This window comes from Pteropus vampyrus, unplaced genomic scaffold, assembly GCF_000151845.1.
Source record: "Pteropus vampyrus isolate Shadow unplaced genomic scaffold, Pvam_2.0 Scaffold4, whole genome shotgun sequence".
NCBI classification, from domain to species: Eukaryota; Metazoa; Chordata; class Mammalia; order Chiroptera; family Pteropodidae; genus Pteropus; species Pteropus vampyrus.
This window is the reverse complement of record NW_011888785.1, coordinates 11,417,398-11,427,604: the sequence shown is the minus strand read 5'-3', so window position 1 is coordinate 11,427,604 and position 10,207 is coordinate 11,417,398.

The following is a 10,207-nucleotide window of genomic DNA, read 5'->3' as shown; positions in this document are numbered from 1 at the left end:
AGTCTCTGCTCAGGTGAGCCGTGATTCGCTGTATTCTCCTGTCTGTCTCTTCGGTCTCCAGAGGTCGTGATTTGCCCTATACCCTCCCTTCCACTGATCAAGAAGAGTTACTGATTTTTCAGCCTGTTTGGATTTTTACTTGTTAAAACAGAGTGGTGACTTCCAAGCGAACCAGGTAGTCAGGATGTTTTTAACTCACGAATTTTCCAAATCCGAATACGCAGGATGTCATTTATGTCCAACTTTAATTCCTCTCTATAAAAAATTTAATCCTATTTTCTTTTATTCCTGTGGCCAAACCATTGCTTCCATGATTGAGAAATTTCTCAAAACCTACAGTAAACAACCAAGAAAAATGTCTGTTCACAACATGCAGTTAAACTGCACTTGACCCAACAAATGAATTTCGTCTGAAATGTGGATTCTAGAACTGGCTTTCCACGAGCTTGACAAAGCTTAGGTTGTTATTTTGTCTGCCACAGAAAGTTCAAGTTTTATTTTCAAATTTTTCAATATTTAACCGGTGTTAAAGGTACGAACGTTCTTATACCAACTCTGCCCATTTAAAAATGGACACCAAATCATTTGTCATTTATCATATACTATATCATATACTAATTATATGATAAATGTTAATTAAAGTGATGAAATTATATAATACCAATTCCTATATTCACACGCAATTACAACAGAATTGGCATAGCCAATATTGAGTTGCTCCCTAACAAAACTTCCAAGGGAAAAAACAGTAATTGCCCGTTGATTTCTACCTCTGCCCCATGGCACAGTCATACGGGAGGTGACTTGTGTTCTAACTGTCCTCTTTCAAAGGGCATCTATGAAACACTTCCATGCTGTCCAGCATGATTCTCAGCACTGGAGTATGATAGGGAATTCATGAGCAAACCAGGAATAAGAACACAGCCAATGTCAAAAACAAAATTGCTTTTCCTAAGTACTTTAGGCATGATATATTACACACACGCACACACACATACTAAAATTTTTACTTATGACATTGACATTTTAGAAAAGAAGTAGCTGCCATTTGAAGTTTATTACAAAATCACGATATACGGATACGTTTTCAGTTTGGATTTCTCATGCTCACTATGATCTTGTCCATCTAACAAAATCTGTTTTAATTAAGGAGCTGGTATCAGTAATGGAGGCCTTAGTTTGAATTTAAATCATTGTGTTATATTCTCCCATGGCAACTTCACCTTAAACCTCAAATCCAAAGGTAGAATGAATAGATTGTCCACTGTCACAGACATTTACAGTATTAACCAACAGATGGGGAAAAGTTCTGTAAAGCATGAAAATTATAAAACACATGCAACGTATGAGACTAGCCCTCATAAACGTGGCCTTTTGAACTCAAACTTGTTCTTAAAACACAAACTCATGTTTTTCTTTGGTTAAAATTTTCAGTGGCTCAAGTTTCCAAACATGTTATTTTATTTATGGGTTGTCGCTTCCTCTTTGATTCTAAGATGCGTGACCTTCCCAACATCTTAATCTTCCACCAAAAATCATAAACATTGCATAATATACATTATGCTCAAATGCTTTCTCTAAGGCTGGTTCTTCTTATCACCTGTGTACATGTTTCTGTTCAAAAGAAATATTGAAACAAAAGAGATGTTATTATGGCGTTTCTTCTGTAGTATACAAACACATAACAACTTCTAGCAACAAAATAAAAGATATATATTTAAGATGACAGCCTGGATTTGAAATATGCTATAAAGCACTTCTCTTAAATTAAACTATGTAGGTGAGATGCTACAAAAAGAATGTTTTTTTCTTTTTGTACAATGTACATTGGTCAATGTACAATGTTATATTATTTTGAATTTTTAAAAGAGTTTTTTAAAAGAAAGGAACAATCAAAATACTGAGTATTTGTCATTGTTCCCACATGCTATTAAGTTTATCATTAGTTTACAAGTTAGAATCTCAGAGTCTGAGGCTGTTTCATTTACAAGACATATAAGCCACTCCTCCTAGAAAAATAAATCAGCAAAGTGAATCTGGTTCACTGTGAGCAGTTATATCTAAATAGTATTAAACATTTGGTTCAGTCCTGGTGCTGAAACTGTGTTAGATCAGTCAATAAATACTTTGCCATAAAAAAGTGCAAGATTATTTGTTCATTTTCATGTGGAATATAAATGCGAGTTCTCTGTCTCTTACAAAGCTAATACTTAAGTTGAACACACAAAGCAAAGAAATATCAAATAAGATAAAAGGGTGGCGGTTCAGGGCTAATGCCAAATAAACACGAAATAAAATGGCACTACAGAGGCTCACAGTAGAAAGAGCTCATTGCAAGGGTTTGTTGAGCAAACTTTCTCTTCTATATGGTATTAAAGTGTCAATTTTATTTTTAACATACACGTATGTGTATGTCAATGTATTCAGATAGCATTTGTAGAAGTGACTTTTGTCATTGTCACTTTTCTTTCATGTGCTTGGACTTTAGAACCAAGGATAGCAAATCTATTACACAGATACTACCTCATCTCCTATAGCAAATATAGATATCCTTCTCAAAAGAGTCCAGCCATAAGCACCCACCACCAATTGATCAGCATCCGCAAGGCAGGGGACACCTGCCTGCCGGACTGAAATAGGCTGTGGGTCCTCTGCCTGGGATAAAGGCTATATCCCCATAACTTAGCAGACAGCTTGGCACACAAAAGGTCTCCAATAAAAATGAACTTAGGTAATTAATTATTAAGTTACATAATTCTGTCCTTGCCTAGGTATGAACCATTTCTTTTCTGCATTGTACTGCTCTTCAGGACCCACATTGGACACTGTTGGGATAGGTTTACAGGTTGGTGGCATGTGAGCAGAGTATTCAAAAGTAGAGAAGACAACATAGTACAGAAAACTGAAAAGGCACAAAGAAGCAGGAGCCTGCACACTTGAAAGGGGAGGTCTGGAATTAAAGAACAAAATTAATGGCTTCAAGATTAAGTTGACCTAAAATCTAAAGGAAGTTACTGCCCCACCTATAGGTGACTTTTGTTAAAATTATAAAATATAACAATACAAGTGTGTATAGAATGTATCTTACAGTTTAAAGAGAAATAATAAACAATCATATGCCCACTGCCCAGGCCAAGATATAGATTATCATCCCCAGAAGTCACTCTGTGCCCTCCCTGATTGAATCCCCTCACTTACCCCTTCTCAGTGATAACCACTGTTCTAAAATTGTATTCATTCTCTAGTTTTTCTTTCAGTCTTTACAATCTGTGTCCCTATTTTTAAACATCTGTGATGGAATAATATTGTGTCTCTTTTTCTATAAATTATTTCTTTCGTTCAAGTTTATGCCTTGGAGCTCATCCATGTTGATGTATGTACTGGAGTTGATTCATTTTTGCTGCAGCGTAGTATTTTTTGTTTAACTGTTCCATATTTGTTTATCCATCTTAGTGTTATGAAGACTTAGATTCTTCCAGTTTTTTTTTTTAATTACAAACAATGTCGCTGTAAACATTTGGTGCCTTCTTTACTTATGTTTGTTTAAATGCTATTCAACCCAGCTTAATCTAATCGTATGTCAAAAATACCCCTTATATCAAGATTTATTGTAAAGCTATAGTTATTAATATATTGCAACATTGGCATTGGATAGACTAGTATACAAATAGCACAGAATTCAGATCCTGGGGTTATACCTACTCATGTATAGAAACAGGCTGCCTTTGCAGATTAGTGGGGAAAGAATGGATTCTTTAACAGTTGTATTGGAACAATTGGTCATCCATATAAAAAATATTAATTGATACTTAACGTTATACACAGCAATAAATTCTAAATGGATTAAGGTGCAAATATAACATTTGGAAGTCAAAACTTTAAAACTTCAGAAGATAATTCAAAAGAATACCTTTATGACCTTGAGGAAGAGGATATATTCAACAAGTTTAAAAAAAAGAAAGAACAAAGAAAACAATTTAAAAGGAAAGATAGATAAATTCAACTACATTTAAAATGTCTGTTTATTGACAGACATTAGAAAATAAAAGACAAACCACTGATTGGTATGCATATAACTTACAAAGGGTTAGTGTCTAGAATAAATAAATAACTCCTACAAGTTAGTAAGAATGACCACCCCAACCCCAGCAATTACCTAGGGAAGTTTTGATGCACAAATTCTATGGTCTAGAATTTCCATTCTTCAGCGTTTACCCTAGAAAAACTCACGCATATACATCAGCAGGAGGACGGATAAAGAATTGTGGGATATTTTATTCGACAGAATATTATACAGATAAACTGGCTAAATCTCAAAAAGAAATGTTGAGAAAATGTTGAAAATAAAAACAAAGTTGATAAAGTACATACCCTTTAATTAAAATTTTAAAATATACAAAACAATAACATACATTGTGCATAAATACCTACATATGTCATAGAAAAAGAACTTAGTGGAAGTGATAAACACGAAAGTCAGAAGAGTCCTCACCTCTGCCGTTGGGCCTCCACAGTAGGTGTACAGTTGCCCCGTGAACAGCAAGAGTTTGAACTGCAGGTCCACTAATACGTAGATTTTTTTTTTTCCTCCCAATAAATACAGTTTGCCCTCCCAGCTGCAGGTTCCCTATCCGCAGATTCAACCAACAGCCAATGGAAAACAGTATTTCTCATTGCCAACCGCAGATTCCCAACTGCGGATCCAAAATAGTCTTTTCGCTTCTCAAACCGTAGTTTCCCAACTGCAGATTCTCAACAGCAGAGGATTTGGAGGGCCTACCGTAGGCAGAAGTTATACTCAGATTTTCTACTGCACAAAAGGTCGGTGCCCCAACCCCCGCCTTGTTCAAGGGCCAACTGTATTGTGTTATTTCTTAAGCTGAGTGATGTGTACATAGGTAGTCATTAGCCTCTTAATTCCTTTTTGTACGCTTAAAATATTTCCTAATTAATTTAATTAAAGATTAAGAATCTATTTGTTAAAAAAAAAAAAGCAGGTCTTCTGATGAAAAGACTTTTTTTGAAGACCTAGATCAGGCCCCCACCCCATTCCCAGTGCACAGTTCACACCCAGTACCGAACTCATCAGGCGCGACCATGCCCCTGCCTTCCATTGCAGCCTTGACCTCTTGACCTAGAGTCCTGCTCCTCCTTCCTTGCATTTGCCCTGAGGATATACCCCTCCCAGTGTGCCATGCCCCCAGCCCCTACTCAGCCACTCCCACCCCACAGCATCTCATCCAGCCTGATTCCTGACAAAAGAGGCCCCAAACAATCTGCTCTAGCTATTTCTACTTTTCTCTGGCACATCTCAATTTCATGGAATGCTTCAAGAAACCATTTTTAAAGGCATTTTTGGAATGACCAGTGACTTGGCATTAATGAAACATTTCTTCCAGCACAAGTGTACTGCATGTTCTCATTTACTAAACCTCAAATGATGTCGCAGAGTGCCTGGTTTTCTTGAAATAGTCCTTGTTCATGTACACAGCTGGCTTTCCCATTTGATATTTTGCCTGAATATCTACAACTCTATGTTTAATAGTTAAGCGTAAAAATGCTTCGAGTTTTATTGCCACCATTGGAACTATTTCCCCATACTCTCTGTACACGAATACCCAAAGCTGAAGTAGTGTTTGGTGAAATGATGCCACAATATATTATCTTTATGAAGCTTTTTGTTGCCAAACACTCTTCCATTATTGCCAAAGGATGTTTAGGCTTTTGAAAAAGTATGAATTTCCTGAAAATTGGCAAGGACATTTTAAAAGAAAGTTTTTGGTCCAAGTTACTCAAAGTAAGTGATGTTGTCACACCCAGTGTGCACAGAAAACGTTGCGGTAACCCAAAACTACAAAAAAAAAAAAAGAATTTGAAATTTAAAAAAAAAAAATTAGTGGAGAAAAATAAATCAAAACGAAGCTCAATAACTGAAAAGAACCTAGTCAGAGGGTTGGGAACCTCAAAGGCTTAAGGTAACTAAGCAGGTTTTAGTATGTCACCAACCCTTCACTCTAACTACACACTCACCTCCCTCTTCTGTTCCTCTTCTCATGTCCACTTAAGTCCTGTGTCCCTGTGTCCTCATTCTGCCTCCTGCTGAAATGAATTACCACGGCTGTGCCCATCTGGCCCAGCTCTTACTGAGCAGTTAATACCCAAAATCTGTCCTTCCTTCCCACGCCACCATCAGACTCCACCTGCTCACGTCTCATCCACAAGGGCTCTTTTTCAAGTAGAAACTCATCTTCTCTTAAGGTGCTAATGGAAGTGATGGCTCCCCATTGTACCTTCCTTAGACATTTATGTGAGCTCTAATCCAAACAAAAAGCAGCTAGGAGAGACATTGGGGTGGAGGGGCGATGACGCTTTTTCAGTTACCCTGAATTACAACTCCTGAGTAACTAATAACTCCATCTGCCCCTGAAGCTATGTAGTGAGTTGGCCTTGCAGGGGTAGACAAAGCCCTATTTCTTTGTCTTTTTTATTTTGATGTGTGGTTGTCACTCCACGAAATTCCATGGCACCTTGATTGTGCTACACTCTTACAGGACAAGATGAGACAGATGGAGTTTGTCTCAGCATTTCACTTTTAATGTAGTCAGACCCAGGACAGACAGCTGCAGGCACTCAGGTGTCCTGGACTCTGAGACCTCATCAGCGGCCACACCGCACTCACTACCAGGTCCGCCCTTGCAGTCCACCAGCTCTGCACTTCTTGCTTGGCTTTGTGTTTGAGGCTTTAGCACTTTACGTCTGGTGCTCTGCTGTCCATCTCAAGCCTGGTTCAGCCTCGCCCACATACACCATATCTCACTGCCCCAGGGGCCCATCCCACCTGATTCAAGCCTGACCCTGAAACTACCCCAATGTTAGCCTGTCTGGCTGGTGCTTCCCATTGGCCTTCCTGAGCAAGAATATAAATTTTAGCTCCCGTTTCTGTCTCTGTTTTAGAGGTCAGGATGAGCAGAGGCAGCTTAGATGTGCATGCAGAAAATAGTTACCAGCACAGTGATTATGTATGTGGTATAATTAGGGACCATTTTACAGAAAAGTGGTTAGGAGCCCAAACTCTGGATTTCGACCACTTGGGTTCAAATTCCGCATCCATTACCTATTAGCTGTTTAACACTGGGAAACTTCCTTAGCCTCTCCAAGCCTTGTTTTATGGGAATGATCATAATACTTACCTCAGAAGATGATAGTTGAAATTAAATGAGATATACACATACTGTGCCTAGCATAGTAACTGTGCCTAGCATAGTAACATAGTCAGTGCATTAACTAATGCTACAATCATTGCTGTGACCAGGTGTCATAGGGACCTTTGCCTCCACTACTAGGCATTCAGTTCTTTATCAGCCCCTCCTCAGACCTATTACACGAATGCACAGTAGACTCTTGGTGACAGCCAGAGAACTTGATTCTTAATGGGAGGGCAATGAACTCAAAGAAACCTGAGGGTGGAAATGGGTGGAAAAAGTGGAAGAAAGCAAGAGGTATAGACAGAGAAGGAAGCACTAAATATGAACTTCACCTAATTCACAGGTGCATCCAGGCTGCCCCTCCTGACTGGTTGTCGCATGAGTGTGTGACTGGGGATGAAAGAGAAGACCATATATTGGATAGGTAACCATGATGGTGTTTCGGTGTTGAATGACTCAAGGAGTGCTGTGCACAGGGGAGATGTTAGGGGTGCCATTAAATACAACATAATGCGAAGAGTGCCCTCTAGAGTTGTGTGACAGGGTCGCCCTGAGCTGACAATGTTTGTCACACTCCTCCACATCCATTCCACACTACTCCACTGCTCCCCCACCCTCCCATTGTGCAAATCCCTGCTCCAAGCTGAAGAGTGATTGATCTAAGTCAGTAGTTTCCAACCGGGAGCCATTTGACATCCAGAAGACATTTAGTTGTCACAGCTGGGCAGAAGAGGGAGTTGCTACTAGGATCTCACCAGTAGAGGTCAGTGATGTTGCTAAACATCCAAAAAATGCAGAGGACACCAAAGTATTATCCAACCCAAAATGTCTACAGGGCCAGGCTTGGGAAATTCTGGTCTAAGTCAATCATGACGATCGTTCAGGAGCTCAGACCATTTTATGTGTAGAATGCTGAGGTGGAAAGTGAAGAGATGGTGGAGTTTCATGTGAGAGCTGACATGGTGAGGATCCACAACTCCATAGATAAAATGACCTTAAGGTTATTCAGTAGCCCCATCCCCACTCCTGCCTTCGGGAATTAACAGAAAACTGAAGTTCTATATCCATGTCACCTATGTCTGGAAAAATAGGGAAGCTCCTCATTGACATTTAAGTTAGATTTTTATAGTTTTAAAAAGTATATTTTACTTCTAGAAAAACACCTCTATAGATAACTCGTTATCAATTAAAAAAATTAACATTTCCTTTTCCTAAAGCCCAGGTGGACATAATTTTGGGATACATTTGGTTTCATTCTCTGTCTCCTGAGTTTCCTGGCACTTGCCCCCTCCACTCTTGTAAGCATTGGACTAAACCATAAGCTCCTTGAAGGGAGAGTCTTCATCCTTCTCACCTTTTTATTCCCCATAACTAAAACAGGACCTGGTACGTAATAAGCACTCAACAAAGATTCATTGAATGATTGAATGGGTGAACATGTATATGAATATAATCTGGGATTTTGTTCTGAATTTATTTTGTTGTGTTTCTCCTAAGACTTACTAGGCATCTGCACAATTTTTATATGTCTACTGGTACCTGATAGTGAACATGACTCCAAAGTATCAATTTCATAATTTTTCCTAGTATCTTTTCACCTATCTCCTCATATTTCTATTTAACGTACTTGTCTGTGACTCTCTTATTCATTGTAATCTTCCTAAGCCTCACGAAATTCACAGAAGCGCTTGCCAGCTTTCCATCATCTTTTAATTGAAGCCTTGTTCTTTTCCAGCAGCGTTCAGCCTGCTCTGAGCCATCCCAGGAAGAAGAGCCTCTCTCAGAGCTTCGTCCACCCCAGGCAGAGCCTTGGCCTATCGTGACTCCAGACATGCCCTCTCGTCCCTGCTGGCTGCACCCTGACTTTCCATCCGCAGTTTTTACTGGAGCTTGATCTTCCCACACATGCCAGGGGTCTTTGTGTCTCTGGTTTTCTTCTTAGATGATTTCCTCCATCCTGTCTCAAAACCCTTCATCCTCTCTAACAAGAGGAGCAGACAAAGGGGTTCTCTGCACGTGCATCTCCCCACCTATTTTGGATTCTCTTACAAACCTTAATTTACCAAAACTAACCCCAGCAAAGATTTTTTTTGAAAATATATTTAACCATGTCACTTTACTAGAAGAAATAGCAAAAATAATTAAAGAGCTTTCATGCCCCCATGAAAGCACCAGAACCAAATAAGATCGATAGATAATGTCAATTTATTTAAAATGCTCTAAATCATAGATAAAGAAAAAAAAGGAAAACTCCTAGTTTTTTTAGTGAAATGGGCACAATATTGATGCCAAAACCTGATGAAGATTGCACGCACACGTGCATGAAAACCACAGACCACTCTCACCATACCAATGGAAAAATCTTAAATAGGATATTAGCAAACAACATCCAACAGCAACCTTTTAAAAAATACATCATGATTTCTTAAGTGGAGCTTATTAAAGAAATTTAGGAAAATTTAATATTGGAAAATCTATTAATTAAAAAATTATTAAAAGATTAAAGAGAAAAGTCACTTGACCTTCTCCATAGATGCTAAATTTGCTCAGCAAAAATCTAAAACTTTTTTCTAATAAAACAATACACTATACAGTGAAGCATACTTTATTAACATGAATTCATGTTTTATCTATATATACCAAATGCAGTTCATGTACCCTGGTTGGATATACCTTGAAAAAAAAAAAGAAATATAAAATCATTCTACAAATAATTAGTAGGAAAAATTTAAATATGGATAGATATTAGATGCCATTAGGAAATTATTGTGAATTGTCCCAATTCTGATAACAGTGTTGTGGTTACCTAAGAGAATGTCTTTATTCTTAGGAAATACATACTTAAATATTTAGGGGGTGATGTGTCATGGTATCTAAAGTTTAATTCCAAATTATTCTACAGAAAAAATGTATATAAAAAATACTAATAATTGTTGAATTTGGGTGATGGCTATAGAGATGTTCATACTACTATTCTTTCAACTTTTCCATTTGAAAAACTT